The 14,209-nt window shown below is 53.6% G+C and overlaps 1 pseudogene; it reads left to right on the forward strand.

The window, feature by feature from the left end:
• Positions 1-756: 756 nt before the first annotated feature.
• On the forward strand, positions 757-8,730 carry LOC116537722 (annotated as a pseudogene).
• Positions 8,731-14,209: the final 5,479 nt, after the last annotated feature.

The following is a 14,209-nucleotide window of genomic DNA, read 5'->3' on the forward strand; positions in this document are numbered from 1 at the left end:
AGGTCGCTGTGGGAGGATTGCTTGAGCCCAGGAGTTTGAGAGCAGCCTGGGCAACATAGCAAGACCCATCTGTACAAAAAATTTCAAACAATTTTCCAGGTGTGGCAGTGTCCCCTTGTAGTCTCAGCTACTCGGGAGGCTAAAGTGGGAGGATCACTTGAGTCCCGGAGGTCAAGGCTGCAGTGAGCCAAGGTCATGCCACTGCACTCAAGCTTGGGCTTCAAAGTGAGACACTGTCTCAGAAAAAAATAGCTGGAGCTTTTGTTTCACATTTGTGAAAGGTAAATGATATTATGTCCTTCATGGAGTTACTGTGAGGATGGAAATACAATTATTTCTTTTCCCTGTCCTTTTAGAAATACAATGAGATAGGCATAGTGGCCAGGTGAGGTGGCTCATGCCTGTAATCCCAGCACTTTGGGAGGCTGAGGCAGGAGAGTTGCTTCAACCTGGGAAGCAGAGGTTGCAGTGAGCCGCGATTGCACTCCAGCATGGACAACGAGAAGGAAACTCCGTCTCAATAATAATAATAATAATAATTAGAAAGTCATAGGCCCAGCACGTTGGTGGGATTCGAACCCCTGCGCCTCTGGCGGGGGAGACACTTGGAGAGAAAAGCTGGGTCCCAGGCTTCGGGGCCTTGGGAGACCCAAACCTGTCCTGCGGTTTTCGGCCAGATGGGGGAAGCGGCGCCCCGAGGCCCCCCCAGGGTCCCGGGAACAAAGGCCGAGTGTTTGCTCTGTGGCTGAAGGGACAATGGCCACCGGCAGTTCTGTCACCTGGGGGGGTTGGGGTGCGCTTCTCCCCAGCGCGTTTCCTGGTTCTGTGGCCAAGCCCTCTGACCTCCGAAGTAGACCCTCGTTAGGAGGGAGCCAGGGGACAGCACGAGGTCCCCGTGAGGTGTCTGCCAGCCCAGGGTGCCCTGTCCTGAGCAGCTCTGCTGTCACTTAAACATGTGTGTGGCACTTTCTGGGTGCCAGGCACTCAGCAGCATGCAGATAACCGAAACGGTTCCCTTAAACGGCCTGTGAGGGAGGGGCATCCTCGCGGAGTCACCTGCTGGAGGGAGGTGCCGCCGGGGTGGGGTTGGGGTGGCTGCTGCGTGCCAGGAGCGGCGGCCCCGCCGAGGGCACCTCCATCTGGAAGCTCAGGCCCGTTGCAGTGCAGTCCACAGGTTCCAGACCGGGCTGTGGGGCAGCGTGAGGGCGGGAAGGCTCCCGGGGGTCAAATGAAGAGAAGGTGCCTGTTCCGGGGACCCCAGGGCGAGCTTTCCAGGCAGAGGGAAGCCCGGGGCCGGTTGTCATGGGGTGTCGGAGTCTCTAGCTGGAGTTACTGGGGCAAGGAGGTCGGAAACGGAGGCCAACGGTGTGAGCCTCCGCCTGCTGAGAGCCTCGGGGGAGGGGTTGGAGTCCGGTGTCAGCGGCCTGCGACCCCGACCTTCCACCGCTGGCAATCGCAGGAACCTCCTCCCTGGTCTCTGCCCTCACTTACAGCGGCGCCAGCCGCCCCTGCGCCCCATCAGAAGCCGGGCTCTTACAGCGCAGCCCACCCCCACCCCAGCGCTCGCCTCCCCAGGCACCATCCCGGCTCCGGGCCCCCGCGCTGCCCGTTCTGTTCTGCATTCCCTCCGCCCTGTGAGGCAGACCTCTGCTGTCTTCACCGCATTATTTCCCCAGACTCAGCCAGCATCGAAGGCGTGCCGTGTCCTAGGACCCTTGCAGCTGGCATGCAGGGAGGAGTGTGAGGCTCCCTGTCCCTCCTCAGACTCTCAGAATTCAGAAGAGCCACGCTTTTTTGTCCTTGCCCTGCTGGGCCAAAGGACGCCCTGCCTTCGTTTCTCTCTGGGGTAGACACCCCGCGCTTTTGCTGTGCACCTGCTGCGTGGAACAGGGAGCTGCCCCTGCCCCTGCCCTCTGTAGTTGACTCCGGCTTCCCTGGCCACCCTCGGCTCAGCAGGGCCCCGGGAGCCCCAGTGCCATGTGACACCTTCCGTAAGTTTGGAATTCGGGAGAATGTGCCTTTGGTCCCTGAGTCACTGTGTGGCTGGCATGTGCCCTGGCATGAGAGTCAGTGACGGGCAAGGGCAAGCATGAAGGCACCTCCGCTGTGCCCCTGCTTTGGCCCTTTCCTGACTTCTCTGGCCAGCTCTAAGGTTGAAATAAATCCCGCCTGTTTTAACAGATGTTTATTAAACATCTGCCCTGGCCAGGCTCTGAGCAGCCTCCAGGTCTGTGTCCTGAACACGATAGGCCGCTCCTGGTGCTGGCGGTGGAGGGGGGTAGACTAAGTCCAGTGTCCCACAGGTGACTGCATAATTCCACATGGGACAAGAGGGAGAAAGAGCAGAGCTTCCCTTTTAGTTGTATTTATTTATTTATTTTCTTTTTATAAATTGAGACAGAGTCTCGCCCTGTCGCCAGGCTGGAGTGCAGTGGCATGATCCCGGCTCACTGCAACTTCCATTTTCCGGTTTCAAGCAACTCTCCTGCCTCAGCCTCCCGAGTAGCTGGGTTACAGGCACGCGCCGCCACGCCCGGCTAAACAGACCTTTCGTTTTGTGAGAGGGACACCGGTGTGGACAACCGGGAGGGGAGATGAAACTGAGCGGAAGTGAGAGTCACCTTGCTGCCCGGCACTTTGTCTCACACCTGTAATCTCGGCACTTAGGGAGACTGAGGCTGGGGGGTCGCTCCAGCCCGGGAGTTTGTGACCGGCCTGGTCAACATGATACCCGTCTCTACTTTTAAAAATAAAAATAAGATACTTTGGGCAGAGAAGTGCCTGTGCAAAGGCCCTGAGGTGAGCGTTTGCCAGGTTTGTTCAAGGAGCAGAGGGGAGGGTGTGAGGGGGAGAGGGCCTGGGGAGTTCGTGCTCATCTGAGGGCGATGGGAAAGGGGTGTCGCTTGGGCCTCCCACGTGCTGTGAGAAAAGCTCTTCCTTGCTGTCGGTGCGAGGCCTTGAGGCAAGGAAGGTGTGGGGGCCTCACCGCCCAGCTGGTTGGAAAACCTCGCAGCTCCAAGGCCCTTCTCCCCCTCCAGCCTCCGTGCCCTTCGCTGTCCTGTCGCTGGTGAACGCCCCATATAAGTGAGGATTTTACTGCGGGCATGACTCCAACCGGAGCTCCTAATGGCCAGACACCATCACCCATGGGCTCATGGCCGGGGTCATCATCACGGCCGCCGTCATCCTTATAAGGCAGGATGGGTTCAGAGGGACAGGGAGGGGGCGGGATGGAGTACAGCATTACCCTGGGTTCCTGATGGAGGGTGGCCTGGAGGTCTGTGGGGGGCTGGGGGACACAGCCTTGCCCCGAGTGGTACTTGTGGGTAATAGGAACCCCCTTTTGTTTTTTGAGATGGAGTTTCCCTGTTGTTGCCCAGGCTGGAGTGCAATGGCAGGGTCTCGGCTCACTGTAACTTCCGCCTCCTGGGTTCAAGTGATTCTCTTGCCTCAGTCTCCCCAGTAGCTGGGACTATAGGCTTATGCCATCACACCCAGCTAGTTTTGTATTTTTAGTAGAGATGGGGTTTCACCATGTTGGTCAGGCTGGTCTTGAACGCCCGACCTCAGGTGATCCACCTGCCTCAGCCTCCCAAGGTGCTGGGATTACAGGCGAGAGCCATCGACCCCGTCTAGGGCCCCTTTAGAGTCCCCAGCTCTGCAGCAGCCTTGGGGAGGCCCGTGGGGAGGACTGAGGCCCGGTGAGGGCCCACGGGCTGACCGGGACCCCCGCTGGTTGCTGTGGCTGCCCCACTCACAGGTCGCTGCGGGAGAAGCCTACCTGGTGCACATGGACCGGCTCTATTCCTGCTCCGACTTCAACAACTACATGGCTGCCGTGTACAAGGTGCTGGGGACCTTCCTGTTCAGGGCGGCCGTGAGCCAGTCTCTGACGGACCTGGCCAAGTACACGATTGGCCGCCTGCAACCCAACTTCCTGGCCGTCTGTGACCCCGAGTGGAGCCGGATCAACTGCTCGGTCTACGTGCAGCTGGACAGGGTGTGCAGGGGAAACGCTGCTGACGTCACCGAGGCCAGGTGGGCGTGGACGAGCAGCCTTCGCTCTGGGGGGCAGTGGGAGGTGAAGAAGCTGCAGAAGCCAGATGGTGAGGAGCCAGCAGGCAGGTGGTCAGGCAGGAGCGGGGCCCCAGGGCTCCCGGCGCCCCGCAGACAGCAGGAGGCCGGGGGAGCATGCTCTGTCTGCCCCGAGTCTCAGCCCTGCCCTCTGCTGCGCTGTCTTCTTACCGTCTCTACTGATAGGTCCTTAAACGTGTCAACTCATCTTTGTCCTTTTTAAAAAAAATCAAAATACTGACTGACAAGCCTAGGGTAACGTCAGACCAAAAAAAAAAAAAAAAATCAAAATAAAATTTGTATAAGATAAAAGTCACCATTTCTTCCATTTTAATGTGTACAGTTCATTTTCAGTACATTCAAAATGCTGTACAGCCATCTCCTCTATCCAATTCCGGGATATTTTCATCTCATCAGAAGGAAACCCCCCAGCATGGGTAACATGGCAAAACCCCCTCTCTACGACAAATCAAAAAATCAGGCCGGGCTAGGTGGCTCACGCCTGTAATCCCCACACTTTGGGATGCTGAGGCGGGCGGATCACCTGAGCTTGGGAGTTCAAGACCAGCCTGATGAACATGGAGAAACCCTGTCTCTACTAAAAATACAAAATTAGCCAGGCATGGTGGCACACGCTTGTAATCCCAGCCACTTGGGAGGCTGAGGCAGGAGAATTGCTTGAACCCGGGAGGTGGACGTTGTGGTGAGCTGAGGTTGTCATTGCAGTCCAGCCTGGGCAACAAGAGTGAAACTCCATCTCAAAGAAAAACAAAAAATAGCCAGGCCTGGTGGTGGGCACCTGCAGTCCCAGCTACTGGGGAGGCTGAGGCGGGAGCATCACTTGAACTCAGGAGGCAGAGGTTTCAGTGAGCCAAGATTGTGCCTACCCCAGGCTGGGGTAGTGAGTGAGACCCTGTCTCAAAAAAAGGAAAGGAAAGGAAAGGAAACAAAGAACCCTGTACCCATTAGCTGTCACTTCTCCCCCAGCCTCCGGCAGCTGCCACTATCCTATTTTCTGTCTGTAGATTTGCCTGTTCTCAATGTTTCATATAAATAGAATCATTTTTTCACCTGGCTGATTTTGTATTTTTTACTAGAGACGGGGTTTCTCCATGTTGGCCAGGCTGGTCTCAAACTACAAACTGCAGGTGATCTGCCCACCTCGGCCTCCCAAAGTGCTGGGATTACAGGCATGAGCTACTGTGCCCGGATTCCTGTTCTAATTAAAAAAATTTTGGGGGGCTGTGCAAGGTGTCTCACACCTGTAATCCCAGCACTTTGGGAGGCTGAGGTGGGCAGATCACCTGAGGTCAGGAGTTTGAGACCAGCCTGGCCAACATGGTGAAAACCCATCTCTACTTAAAATACAAAAATTAGCTGGGTGTAGTGGTGCATGCCTATAATACCAGATGCTCAGGAGGCCAAGGCAGAGAATCGGTTGAACCTGGGAGGCAGAGACCACTGTGAGCCAAGATGGTGCCATTGCACTCCAGTCTGAGTGAGAGAGTGAGAATCTGACAAAAAAAAAAAAAAAAAAAAAAAAAAATTGGCCAGATGTGGTGGTTCACAGTTGTAATCCCAGCACTTTGGGAGGCCGAGGTGGGCAGATCACTTGAGGCCAGGAGTTTGAGACCAACCTGATCAACATGGAGAAATCCCATCTCTACTAAAAATACAAAAATTAGCCCAGCCTCGTGACGGATGCCTGCGATCCCAGCTACTCAGGAGGCTGAGGCGGGAGAATCGCATGAACCCGGGAGGCGGAGGTTGCAGTGAGCTGCTGACTGTGCTCCAGCCCAGGAGACACGGTACTCTGTCTCAAAAAAAATATTGTTTTTGTTTTGCTCAAAACTATAGGAAAAAAAAATAAAAGAAAAAAGAGGATAAGTGAATAGAATAAAAACAAAATTGTTTTTGTGTGTTTTTACTGATTGAACACAGTTAGTGCATTCTTGTGTTTTGGAAGTTCATGTTGTAACGTTCTGTCCGCTTTTGCTTTATGTATTTTGGAGTTCTGTGGTTTACTACATTTACCTTTATAATTGCTACGTCTTTTTGATAGATGGACCCTTTCATCACCATAGAATGATACATTTGAGTTTTGTCTCAACAATTTTTGTCTTGATGTCCCTTTTTCTGATATTAATATAGCTATGCTGGCTCTCTTTTCGTTCTTGTTTGCATGGAACATTTTTTTTTCCCAATCTTGTACTTTCAACCTATTTATGTCTCTGACTCTAAAGTAAGTCTCTTATACCTAGCATAAAATTGGGCCAAATTTTTTTTTATTTATAATTTTTTTGAGATGGAGTTTCACTCTTGTTTCCCAGGCTGGAGTGCAATGGCGCGATCTCGGCTCACCGCAACCTCCGCCTCCTGGGTTCAGGCAATTCTCCTGCCTCAGCCTCCTGAGTAGCTGGGATTACAGGCACGCGCCACCATGCCCAGCTAATGTTTTGTATTTTTAGCAGAGACGGGGTTTCACCGTGTTGACCAGGATGGTCTCGATCTCTTGACCTCGTGATCCACCCGCCTCGGCCTCCCAAAGTGCTGGGATTACAGACGTAAGCCACTGTGCCTGGCCCGGCTGAATAATCTTAACTGACCTATTTTCTATGTTTTTTTTGAGACAGAGTCTCACTCTGTCACCCAGGCTGGAGTGCAGTGGTGCAATATTTGCTCACTGTGACCTCTGCCTCCTGGGTTTAAACACTTCTCCTGCTTTAGTCTTCTGAGTGCTGGGATCACAGGCATGTGCCACCACACCTGGACAAGTTTTGTACTTTTAGTAGAGACAGGGTTTCACCGTGTTGGCCAGGCCGGTCTCGAACTCCTGACCTCAGGTGAGCCGTCTGCCTCAGCCTCCCAAAGCGCTGGGATCACAGGCATGAGTCACCACGCCCAACCTGTTTTATTTTGTTTTAAACTGTGTGTTTAGAATATTATAATGTGGCCACTCTGGAAATAGGAGTTTCCCTTCTCCCCAGGATGTGTTGTTGCTGTTTGTTGCAGTGGTTATTTAATGACTTTTCTGATTGTGAAGTCTCTATCTTTTGTCATGAGTGGCCATTTCCTCCTGTTCTTTTAGCCTGTTGGTCAGCTTGTGATAGGACAGAGATTTCTTTAAACATCTGGAACCAAAAAAAAAAAAAAAAAAACCGGGCCGGGCGCAGTGGCTCACGCCTGTAATGCGCAGGGCCCTCGCAGGCCTCTTCCCAGCCCCTGCACCGCTGTGGTCTTGTAGGTTCCAAGCCTTCATTCCCCAGAGCGTTTTATTCCCTGGCCTTTCCTCCTATGCTGTTTGGCTCGTCTGTTTTTTGCCTCATCTGCTCTCGTGGCCCCAGGCTGCAGAGACTAACAAATTTGTTGTAAATGTTTCCCACAAATGTCCTCCAGGTAGCACCTCAGCACTGGGAGAATGTCCAGTCGGGTGAGATCAAGACCAGCCCTCGAGCCATACCCCAGTTCGCAGTTGCAAATAAGGCCCCTTCTTGGAACCTGTGCTGGGCGTGTGGTCTGTTACCCTCAGGCCACCACAGTCTAGGCAGTGGGAGAGGGACCAGGATGAGTTAAAATGCCACAAAACTGTTTGTTCTGAGATCCAACTGGGTTGTCTTTGTTTTTTTTTTGAGATGGAGTCTCGCTCTGTCTCCCAGGCAGTGGCGTGATCTTGGCTCACCCCAACCTCCACCTCACAGGTTTTCAAGTGATTCTCCTGCCTCAGCCTCCCGAGCAGCTGGGATTATAGGCATGTGGCACCACGCCTGGCTAACTTTTGTATATTTAGTAGAGACGGGTTTTCACCATGTTGGTCAGGCTGGTCTCGATCTCCTGACATCGTGATCCGCCTGCCTCGGCCCCCCAAAGTGCAGGGATTACAGGAGTGAGCCACCACGCCCGGCCTCAACTGGATTATGTTAATCAAGTGTTCCTCTGTTTCCTGCAAGCTTTTGATTAGTTCCAAAAAAGTTGATTGTGACTTTTTTGCCAGTTTTTTGTTGCTTCCTATTTTCTGTGTTTCATTCATGTCCTTCACGGGATCTCGAATTTATATAAAAAGAAATTTTCCCTCAGTTCCACAGATGGGAGAAAAGGCTGAAAAGAAACGCAGTGAAAACGAAACCAGTATTGCCTGTTTGCTGGACACTGCCGTCTGCCCTGGGTGTTGGGTTCAGGCCTCAGAGTCTTCACGGGTGAGGCGTCTCATGCCACAGCCCCAACTGGAGACTCTGATTCCATCATCAGATAACTGGAGCAGCATCTGCTCCTGGGATTTGGTGGCCTGTGATGTCGGCAGCTCCCGTGTTGAACCCTCCCTTCTGCGGGAGGGGCGGGGGCGAGGGGAGGTTGGAAGATGCCGACTGAGCCGCCGCCCTCTGACCTGCCGCCTCTCCTCCCTCAGGTTGTCTCTCTATTCAGGACATGCCTCCTTTGGGATGTACTGCGTGGTGTTCCTGGCGGTGAGTCCGTTTTTCCGGGGCTCACCCGTCAAGTCACTCCCTTCCCTGGACCTCGGTTTTTCCAGCTGTAAAATGGGTGGGTCATGGTGGTGATGGGGGCGCTCACTGACTTGTTTGTAAAGACAGGAGGCCCTGGGCTGGCCGGTTCTGTGCCCCCGGACTCGGAGCTGCCATCTGTGCAGTGGGCGTGGGAGTGCCTGGCAGGGCAAGGCTGAGGCGTCCTGGGACCCCTTCCCCAATACGAGTCCATCCCTGGACCCCACTTCCCCCATTCCTCCCCTGGGACCCCTTCCCCCAACCCCAGTCCTTCCCTGGTACCACTTTTTCCCCCCATTTCTCCTCTGGGACCCCCCAACCCCAGTCCATCCCAGGACCCTTCCCTTCCCCTCCACATCCCCCCCGGGACCCCTTCCCCCAATCCCAGTTCTTCCTTGGACCCCTCCCTTATCTCCATTTCTCCTCTGGGACCTCTTCCCCCAACCCCAGTCCTTTCTGGGACCCTTCCTTCCCCACATTCCTCCCTGGGACCCCTTCCCCCAACCCCAGTCCATTCCTGGAACCCCTCCTCCCCCCATTCCTCCCTGGGACCCCTCTCCCCAAACCCAGTCCTTCCCTGGACACCTTCCCCCAGTTCCTTCCCTGGGTCTCCTGCCCGCACATCGCAGCCCTTCCCTGGGCCCGTCAGCGCCCCAGTGCTCTCCACTGGTCTTCCACTAAGAGGGCTCTCTTCCCCCACAGGCACTCTTCCTCTCATTGCCCACCTGGCACCCTGTTCCTCCCGCTCCTGCTCATGCCCATGTCCCTGGTGCCTGCCCAGCCTCTGCCCAGTCTCACCTTCCTTCACTCTGCCAGGTCCGCTACATCTCAGACTTCTTCAAAGACTGACCCCCACAGCACTGCCCGAAGGAGGAGGAGCTGGAACGGAAGCCCAGCCTGTCACTGACAGTGACCCTGGGCAAGGCTGACCACAACCACTATGGGTACCCACACTCCTCCTCCTGAGGCTGGACCCTGCCCAGGCAGGGAGTGGCTGTGAGTCCAGGTGAGGCCAGCCCCCCAGGTGGTCCCTCTGGCCCTGGGTAGGCAGTAAGGGCTCCAGATGGGCTCCAGGAACCCTGAGCAGGCTCTGCTGCCCCCTGTCCTGCACTGGACCAGGGGTCTGGGGAGGCCTAGGTAGCCCTGAGCATTTGGAGGGGGACCTGTTCCCTTAGCTCCCCAATATCCCCATCCTTTTATGGGGTTAAGGAAGGGACTGTTTTGTAAAATGTAATGTACATGTGGTTTTTAGTAAAATGGTGCATTGGTTTGACGAGTGGCCTCAGTGCCTCTGTTCCTTATGGCCGTTCTGGGACGGTGTTCCCCCCGTCAGAGGGCTCCGAGGAGCTCAGGCGTCAGGCTGACTCACCCGCTGTGACAGTGGAGGGCAGCAGCCAAGCCTGCCCCTTGCATTTCTCCCTGCAGGGTGCTGGGGTCATGGGTCAGATGGGTCAGCACACCTCTCCCCTCTACTCATGTCCACCCCGTGCACCCGGGGGCCACGCTTCTGAAATGGGTAATTCAGGGGCTGGTTTCCCTGAAGTGATGGCAGAACACGCAGAACTTACTTTTTCAACAGGAGGGTAAAAGGTACATTTGTTTTTTGTACAGGGGGTAACTTAGGTGTCTGCTGATGTTTTGTTTGCATCTGGAACCTCTCTTATTCCCTCACCCTGCAGGGTGTTCCTATCAGGCCTTAGCCTACAGGAAGGGTAGTGTAGCCCTGGGGGCAAAAGTGCAGCCTGGGAGGCCCACCCAAGGGCCTGCTCTTGGCGGACGGGAAGGAAGGTGACCCAGACCCTGCAGAATTCCAGCTGAACGTCAGGGACTTGCATCCATGCACGTGTCAGACGGGATCCTGGCCGGGAAAGTCACACTGAAGCCTCCTGACAGCAGCCAACACCTGCGTCTCTTCCCAGGCACAATGGCCTTGAAAGCCAGGACCACAGTGAGGGTTGAGCACGAGTCTGTGGGAGCAGCTGCAGTGCACAGGACTCCGGTGTGGTCTGCTGGGGGCAGGTGGCCGTGTTGGGTCAAACTGTGACGACTGAGGAGCTGAGGAAGTTTGGAGTGAGGGAGAGGATGTGGCTGAGGCCAGCTGCTGGCCTTGGCTGGGGGAGTCTCAGTGCTTCAGAAAGAGCATGTGCACCCCACGGCTGAGAGCAGAGAAAGAAAGGGCTGTACTGACCAGAGCCATCCCCAGAGGTTCCTCAGGAGCCAGGAGGGCCCAGCTTTGGGAGCTGGTGGCCTGTCTCACCGTTTGGGTGCTGCCCAGTGGGGCTACGCACGCACTGCTCTGCATCTTTTGGGAAAAGCCGGGACACAGGGTGTTGGGCTCGGAAATTCTCACAGGTTCCCAGTACCAAGATGGCAGGCAGGGCGGCAGTTAGGACACATTTCTCCACCCATGCAGAGCTCTGGGGAAGCTCTCACGCGTAATTTTGGGTTTACACTGCCCACACCCTTATGGGTTCATGGAAAAAAATAGTATTTTCTCTCCTTGTACAAGGAGGATATTTTTTTCTGTTGTTTCTTACGGGAAACTCAGATTCTTAGCCATGTAAATATCATTTCCCATGGCTTTGTCCTCATGGCCCGGCATTTCTCCCACCTTCTGAGGTTAATTGGTTTCTGAAGACCTCCTTCTGGCTGGGCGCGGTGGCTCACGCCTGTAATCCCAGCACATTGGGAGGCCGAGGCAGGTGGATCACAAGGTCAGGAGATCGAGACCATCCTGGCCAACATGATGAAACCCCGTCTCTACTAAAAATGAAAAACCTAACCGGGTGTGGTGGCGGATGCCTGTAATCCCAGCTATTCGGGAGACTGAGGCAGGAGAATCTCTCAAACCCAGGAGGCAGAGGTTGCAGTGAGCTGAGATTGTGCCACTGCTCTCTGGCCTGGCAACAGAGCGAGGCTAGGTCTCAAAAAAAAAAAAAAAGGAAAAAAAGAAAACTCCTCCTGAGTATTTGATGATATGCAGGATTTCTTTCTTTTTTTTAGGTTTTGGGGATATGCAGGGTTTTTTTGAACGTGTCAGCTACCATATGTTATTCTGGCTTTGTAGGAAACTATATATACTTTGTTTTTGAGACACAGGGTCTCATTCTGTCACCCAGGCTGGAGTGCAATGGTGCAATTACTGCTCACTGCAGCCTTGACCTCCCAGGCTCAAGCGATGCTCCTTCCTCAGCCTCCTGAGTAGCTGGGACTACAGGTGCCCACCACCCACCCCACTTTCATGCTTACTTTTTTTTATAGGTGCATACTGAAGTATTTGGTAGTGAAGTTTTGTGAGATCTGCAAATTACAATCTTTCATAATATAAAAACCTGAAGCAGACATGGCGACAGATGAGTAGCTGTTAAATCTGTTTCGTGTATGTGGGCATCATTATGCCACGCTCTGGGCTGCATTTGGAAAAATTTTAAGTCAAAAAAGGAAAACTCTGCCTCAGAAAATTTTCCTAAGTTCAAAATGTCATTACCTTTACTTTTAGTGAGACAATATTTCTTCTTTTTCTTTTTCTTTTTTGAGGACTCTTGCCCTGTTGCCCAGCCTAGAGTACAGTGGTGTGATCTTGGCTCACTGTAACATCCGCCTCCTGAGTTCAAGCAATTCTCCTGCCTCAGCCTCCCAAGTAGCTGGGATTATAGACGCCCTCCACGACGCCCAGCTAATTTTCATATTTTTAGTAGAGATGCCATTTCACCATGTTGGTCAGGCTGGTCTTGAACTCCTGACCTCGGGTGATACACCCGCCTCAGCCTCCAAAGTGCTGGATTACAGGTGTGAGCCACCACACCTGGCTATTAATTCCTCAACTGAATTTCTGTTTGAATTGAAACAACATAAAATCCTAATTTTGATAACATTATTTAAATTTTTTCGTTAGTTGCTAGAACCCGAGGTGAGAAGGCAGCATTTCATCAACCTCACCTGGCAGTGGTGTGGCCTGCGGCCTTCTGGACAGCATTGGGGGTGGGGATTTGGGGGAGTGTGAGCCCCTGGGCTGGCTCAGCAGTGCGGTCTGGGCCTTCTCCCAGAGGCTTCTTAGCCCGAAGCCTGATTGTCCACCCCTAGTCTCCTCAACAGCGAGAGGCACTTTGTCCTGCTGTGTAGAGAATCTTAGTTCTTCTGTCTCCTGCCGCATACTTTCAGCAGCTGGACAGCTCCCAGGTCCCATCCCCTGTCTCAGAAATGACTTCTCAAGTCATCCCCTGCCACAGCATTTTGTTAGCCTGTTTCGTTGTTGTTCTTTGTTTGTTTTGAGATAGGGTTCCACTCTTCTTGCCCAGGCTGGAGTGCAGTGGCACAACCTCGGCTCACTGCAACCTCCGTCTTCTGGGTTCAAGCAATTCACCTGCCTCAGCCTCCCGAATAGCTGAGATTACAGGCACCTGCCACCACGCCCAGCTAAGGTTTTTGTGATTTTAGTAGAGACGGGGTTTCACCATGTTGGCCAGACTGGTTTCAAACTCCTGACCTCAAGTGATCCACCCGCCTCAGCCTCCCAAAATGCTAGGATTACAGGCGTGAGCCACTGCACCCGGCTGAGCCTCTTCTGTGACAGTTGTGATTCATTGGATCTAAGCCCAGTTTTGTTTTTACTCTGACTTGCTGTTTTATAAGCAGGTGGCCTAGTTTAGACATTTTAATGGCATTACAGGGATGGGAAATCCCTGGGAAGAATTAGCCGACCAGGCAAGGTGTGTGGTGAGGGCATTGCATGGCAGGTGGAAGTTTAGGTTATTTGGGATTACTAAGTTACAGCAATGGAATTTATGAATGAATTAGCCGAGTGAGTGAATAAATGACTGAGTAAAGAAGACTTACCTGAGGCCGGGTGCGGTGGCTCACGCCTGTAATCCCAGCACTTTGGGAGACCCAGGTGGGCGGAGCACCTGAGGTCAGGAGTTCGAGACCAGCCTGACCAATGTGGAGAAACCCCGTCTCTATTAAAAAAAAAATACCAAATTAGCCAAGCATGGTGGTACATTCCTGTGATCCCAGATACTCGGGAGGCTGAGGCAGGAGAATCACTTGAACCTGAGAGGCGGAGGTTACGGTGAGCCAAGGTCACGCCATTGTACTCCCACCTGGGTGACAGGAGCAAAACTCCATCTCAAAAATAAAAAGACGACTTACCTGTAATTCCGAGGCCCTCTGCCCTCACCTGGAGTCAGGGCAGGAAGGATGACAGGTGTGGATGGGAGGGCGTCGCTGCAGGTGCTCACCTGTCTGGCTGGAAACCCCGTGTGGACAGGCAGTGCAGCCACAGCAGCTGGTGTGCTTCCCTCCTTCAGGGGCTTCCTGAGTCAGGGGCCACACCATAGGCCGCACCTCAGGGAACCCAAAACAGAACGTGAGGGACGTGTCATCACAACTGAGCAAATATGTACAGCAGTGGAGGTATCTAACAGGAAAGGCAGTTCTATGCTTTTGGAGGGGTTTGGGTGTTTTCCTTTTTTGAGACAGGATCTCACTCTGCTGCCCAGGCTGGAGTGCAGTGGTGCAGTCACTGCTCATTGCAGCCTTGACCTCCCAGGCTCAAGCAATCCTCCCGCCTCAAGCTCCCGAGTAGCTGGAAGTACAGATGTGTGTCACCACACCTGGCTCTTTTTTTTTTTTTTTGTAGA

The sequence above is a fragment of the Sapajus apella genome, unplaced genomic scaffold (assembly GCF_009761245.1).
Source record: "Sapajus apella isolate SASKATOON/1434 unplaced genomic scaffold, GSC_monkey_1.0 scaffold113, whole genome shotgun sequence".
Taxonomy (NCBI): domain Eukaryota; kingdom Metazoa; phylum Chordata; class Mammalia; order Primates; family Cebidae; genus Sapajus; species Sapajus apella.